This window comes from Schistocerca nitens, chromosome 2, assembly GCF_023898315.1.
Source record: "Schistocerca nitens isolate TAMUIC-IGC-003100 chromosome 2, iqSchNite1.1, whole genome shotgun sequence".
Taxonomy (NCBI): Eukaryota; Metazoa; Arthropoda; class Insecta; order Orthoptera; family Acrididae; genus Schistocerca; species Schistocerca nitens.
The window spans coordinates 977,706,993-977,713,299 of record NC_064615.1 but is presented as its reverse complement, the minus strand read 5'-3'; positions in this window follow the sequence as shown (position 1 = coordinate 977,713,299).

Below are 6,307 nucleotides of genomic sequence, written 5' to 3'. Positions count from 1 at the left end.
TTGTAAGCACTTTTGACATACAAGGCAGTTTGTATGCCCCTTTTTAGTAGAAGTTTTTTTAATCACATAAAGAACAGGGAGTGAGTTGTTTATATGTAAAAAATTATCATTTTCATGTGTTTGGGATAACTCCCTCTGCCACTGGGCTCTACATTAATGAACTTTTTTTTTGTGAAAATCTCTTTGCAAAAGTTATATGAAAGTGTTAGCAGTAAACATTGTTTCATTTCATGTAAAAAGCCCAACTTTCCATTAAAAAAAATTCTTTTCCTCTCCTACATATAAAGAATTCCAGTATAGTTGTGATCTAGCTAAGAAAAAGTGCTGTAGCACAATCATTAACTGAAGTATATCTAAAACTAATCCATGAAAATTCATGTATGATTATAGTTAAATTGACTAAACATCATACAACATACCCACTACAACCAACAGAATTGGATTTTTCAAGTTTTAAGAAAAAGCGCAGTAATGTAACTTTTAACTTGCTTTTCCTCCAATCTAAAAAAGTGAGTCAGACCCCTGTTGCACTGACCCCCTCAATTTCACTGCCAAAGTTTTGACAAATTTTTCACAGAAATAAGACACACTTCTTCAGTGAGCTGTAAGAATGCTGAGTCTCCAAATGCTCATTAGAACATCAGGAAACAAGGTTACTTGTAAATAAGCATCCATCTTACAGTCTGTAACAAATGCTGTTCTTCAGCAGCAATCATTATACTCACATAATTGTTAAGTATGTTGTAGCAGATGAGCTGCAGATGAATAAACAATAGGAAATGAGACTTTTACAAAATTACTGAATTTTCTGCCAAGAATGTAGTCTTTCAAGCCCAAACAGAAAGCTACAAATACCTTTAATACTCAGCATTAACTGCTTATCTGTACTGATAGTCAACTTTTAAAGCAATGAGCAGGATCAATTCATTGTAGATAAGATATTTTGACTTGTTCACATCTATTTTTCCCACTTGTGATGTGATTTACAAAAACAATAATGCCTGCTTGCAATATCACATCCCACACACATGCCTGAACATTGCTATAGTTAAACTAGATAAACTCTAAATAACGAAACTGAAAGTTCAATTGTTTATAGATACAATAGAAGCACAAGAGTTACCATTTAGGCAAAGAACAAACTATAATTTAGCAATAAAAATTATGTGCTATAACAGTCATGATTTATATGATAGTTTATTCTGGTGTCTAATTCTAACTGCTGAGCTCATTTATTCATTCACATATCATGATCACACATCATGAAGGAGTGCCTTCAGGCATGTGAAAATAGTCCAATTACACATTAACAGGCAGAAGCAACCACTGCTGGCTACTTCTGTCAAGTATACTAACAACAAATTATGTTTAGCACCAATATTCTCAAAAAATAATTACTGCAGTTACTTCCAGATAACTATATGTGTGAGGAGAAAAACAGCTACTGTGAAAAAGAGGTACTGCTCATTTTCCTTTACTACTCAGCTGTTGTTATCATATACTGACATTTTTTTAAATGAAGAATCCGCACAACGGTTGCTTGATCTACACTCTTTTATTGTGTACACCACTGATTTTGGAGCACTGAAAGTTCCATCATGTGGTGTAAACTGTAATTATGAAAATATTGTGTAACGCAACAATGCAAGGGAGTCTTCAAGTCTGAAATATCATATAAGGAACTATGTGGCTAAAATTTCTAAAATGAATTAAAATAAATTAAAAGAAAGAACAAGATGTTACAAATAATATCACTTACCAATACAAGGTCATGAGGTAAACAGGGTATAAGATAACTAGAAAAATCTGAAAAAAAAAACAGGTATCACGACTCGACATCAAAAGTCGCCAAAATTATGAAACAATTAAAATGGAATAATGAGGGTAGGGTGAGGGGGGGGGGGAGGGGAAGAGAGAAATCACATGTTGCTTAGAATTACTTACATAGATACCATAAAAGCTTACATACACAATAAAAGATTTTGGATTAAGTAACAGTTGTGCAGTTTCTTCATTTTACAAAGTGGACTTTGGAGCTGACATGTAAAAGTAAATCTTTATATACTGACAAATTAAGGATCTATCAAAAAATATGTTAGAACTACAGTGAACTTGCTTTCTTGAATCCTGTGTTCTTATAAATCGTGAGCGTGGCTAAGGATGTGTCATTTTACTTTATTTTTAAATATGTGAGGATTTTGTGTGTGTGTGTGTGTGTGTGTGTGTGTGTAGTGTCCATTCCACTGGAATATGAAACATCATTATGATTTCTACAGAGTAAATTTATAGTCATTATGGAAATTGTTTTTAGGCTAATATTATTACTATGAACTGTTGAGATCATCCTGAATACACAGTTATTATTAACTAAAAATTGTACTGGCATGTATTTGTAAGAATCCTTGAGCCACTGGAGAGGCTCCTGCAAAATGCTTGGCTGTCAGATTTTCACAATATTGTTATTGGATGTTTCCGTAGAATAAATAATTTTTCACCTTACCCGCAGTCCCCCTGAAAGTTAATACCATAGGTAGAACTGAATGAAAGTATACTAGCAATGCAGGTCAACACAGTGAGAGAAATTTCTGAATGTAGTGTGGACAGAACTCAGCTTTCTGGTTGAATCGTCCACTTGCCAGTGCCACCTACATCTACGTATATATTTACATCTATGCTCCGCAAACCACTGTGAAGTACATGGAAGAGGGTGTTTCCATTTTACCAGTTATTAGAGCTTCTTTTTGTTATATTCATATATGAAATGTGGGAAGAATAACTGCTTAAACACCTATGTATTGCAGTGTTAATTAGTCTATTTGTCTTGATTAAATGAATGGAAGTAAATGTAAGAGGCTATAGTATATTCCTGGGTTCATCACTTAAAGTTGGTTCCTGACACTTTGTAAGTGCTTTCACAGGATAGTTTGGTGTATCTTCAGAGTCTTCCATTGCAGGTTTATCAGCACCATTGTGGTTCTCTCCTATAGGTCAAACAAACCTTAACCATTAATGCTACTATTCTTCATATACATTCAATATCCTCCGTTAGTCCCATTCTGAATGGGTCCCACACACTCGAACAGTACTCTAGGATAGGTCACATGAATGTTTTGTAAACAATCACCTTTGTAGACTGACTACACTTCCCTACTATTCTATCAATGAACCAAAGCCTGCCACCTGTTTTATGCCTATGTGCTCATTCTATTTCATACCTCTGTGAATAATTACAGTCAAGGGCTTGTACAAGTTGGCCAATTCCAGTCATGACTCATTGATATTGTAGTAATAGGACACAATTATTTTTCTTTCTGTGAAGCGCAAAATTATACATTTCTCAATATTTAGAGCAAGATGCCAATCTATGCACCACTCTGAACTCTTTTCAAGATCTGACTGAATATTTGTGCAGCCTTTTTCAGACGACATTTCATTACATCTGCAGATATTTTGAGGTTACTATTAATATTGTCTATAACATCATCAGTAGACAGCATGACCAGCAAGGACCCCAACTCACATCTCCCGGGAATGTCTGAAGTTACTTCTACATCTTTTGATGATTCTCAATCCAAGGTAACATGCTGTGCCCTCTGGACCATAAAATCCTCACTCCACTCAGAAATTTCTCTTGATACCCAGATGACAATACTGATAAAATTCGTAGGTGTGGTGCCAAGTCAAATGCTTTTCAAAAATCAATAGCCTTCAGGGTGTCATGTGACAGAAGTATGAGCTAGGTTAATGTGATTGGTGTTTTCAGAATCCGTACTGGTTGGTATGTAGGAGATCATTCTGTTCAAGGCACTTCATTACATTTGAACTCAGATCATGTTCAAAGATTCTACAGCAAATATATGTCAAGATAGTGAATGGTAGTTTTGTGCATCACTTCTGCTACCCTACTTGTCACTGAGTATGACCTGTGATTTCTTCAAACCAATGGGCATGGGAATTTCTTTGCTACCCTCAGTTTCAGTTCCTATCTAGCCTCTAAGTGTCTGGATACTAACTTTTATGACACTAATGGCCTTTACGTATGACAAGAAATCTTTCAATAATATTCTACTATGGTTGTCACTGAGGGCCCTTTTAAAAGCCAAGTCTGTCTCATTCAACATTTCTAGATCTGTATCCATGTGTTTTGTTTTACATATATTACACAGTAATTCCATTTTCTGTAGAAGTTTCTTTATAGTGACTGTGTACTGAGAAGAGTCCCTCCCATTATGAACTGTTCTGCTAGGCATGTGTCTGTGAAGTGCATGATAATCTATCCTTTAAACTTGACCCAAATTTCTTCAACATTCTACTGTCCACAGATAAAAGCTTCAGATTCCTCATTGAGAAATGACACTACTTCCACTTTATGTAGTTTGTTGAACATATGAACTATTCCATTTGTTTCAGTCATCTTCTGTATTTTGCTAAGCTATTTGTGCTATGACTAACGCATGGTCACTGATCTTAGTTTCAGTGTGGACATCCTCAAAGAGGTCAGATCTAATTTTGTTACCATTAGATCCAATACGCAGAGTCCACCAGAAAAATGTATACACTCTTTGTCAGGCTCTATCGAGATATCATGTGAGTTCCAAGTCTGTTGTAGTATGATCTTTGGCTCAACAGATGTTGATACTTTCATCTCGGTATTGAGAAAACAAGATGGCTGGAGCACACTTGACATTCGAGCAACAAAAATGTTTTGTGAAGTGGCTTTTCGAGTTTGATAATACCAATGAAGTGCAAAGTCAGTGGAGGCGGGAGTTTGAAACAGAACCGTCAACCTGCCCAACAATTAAATGCACCATTGGCAAGTTTGAATTGCATGGAACGATTTGTGATATTCACAGAAGAGGATCAGGAAGACAGAGTACTGCTGCAAGTCATGCTTCACTGGATCTCATGTTGGAAAAGTTTGTTAATTCTCCACAAAACTCTGCTACACAATGTGCACGTGATGTGGGGGTTAGCTGTACAAGTGTACGAAGAACTCTGGAAGCCGCAGAGTAAAAAGTTTACATTCTATGATTACTGCACATGACTAATGATGATGATATGACCCTGATTGCTGAATGCAATTTTGCAAATGGTATCAGCAAATGGTAACTGATGATTTGTGATGAAGGTAGTGTGGAGTGACGAGGCACAATTTAAACTTAATGGAACTGTGAATCGGCATAACAGTGCATACAGGGCACCAGAAAATCTGCATGTCTATGTGGATAAATTGGTGAATCTACCAGGGGTTCACGTGTGGTGTGGACTATCATCTAGGGACTTAGTAGGACCCTTTTTCTTTGATGCTACCGTCACTGGCAAAGTGTACTTGGAAATGTTACACACATCAATTTTGCCAGGTATACGTGCACTTTATGGAGCTGATGAATAGGTCTTCTACCAACAGGACAGGGTGCCACCACACTACCACCTAGCCATACAAGCTTTCCTGGATGACAATTTTCTGGGGTAATGGATTGGACAAAGAGGGCCCACTGAGTTCCCTTCACGGTCACCAGATCTAATACCTATGGACTTTTACTTGTGGAGAACTGTGAAATATAATTTCTGTCAACATAAGCCATGCATGCTGGAGGAACTTAGCCAGGACATTACAGCAACATGTGCAATGATCTCCATTGTCACATTGACTGAGATAGTTACGGCAACCACTTGTCATCCTGTTGTGTGTATAGCTGCCAACGGTGAACATTTTGAACATTTAAAGTAACATTGTGCTAAACTGAAGGTTATACAACGTATGTGATCAAATCTTAAATGTAAAATAAACACATAAGTAATACTTTTTGTTCCTTAAAGTGTGTATACATTTTTCTGGCAGACCCTGTATTTCTCACATGAGTGGGCTTACAAACTCTCTGTTCTACAGTAGTTTTCAGAGACAGCATTTAGTAATGTTTTGTCATGCCCATCACTTACAAAGTTTTAATTAGGTCATATTTTATTTTTATGTATTAATTTTTTTTTAAGTCTGTATTGTGACAGACTACTCGGGAGTTCAGTCGTTGACAATAAAGTAATTCAGTTGATTTATGTTATACCCAAACCTGTAAACCTACTTCCATCAGTACAAAAATTTGAAAAAAATTTTATAGTCAGTTTATAATAAAAGCATAGCAAAATGTACAAAATACACCAGATCAAAACACACACACACAAACACACATACACACACACACACACACACACACACACACACACACACACACACACACACACACACACACACACACAAAAAAAAACAATAACCAACACACATCACCAACTCCCACAAAACCACTTAAGT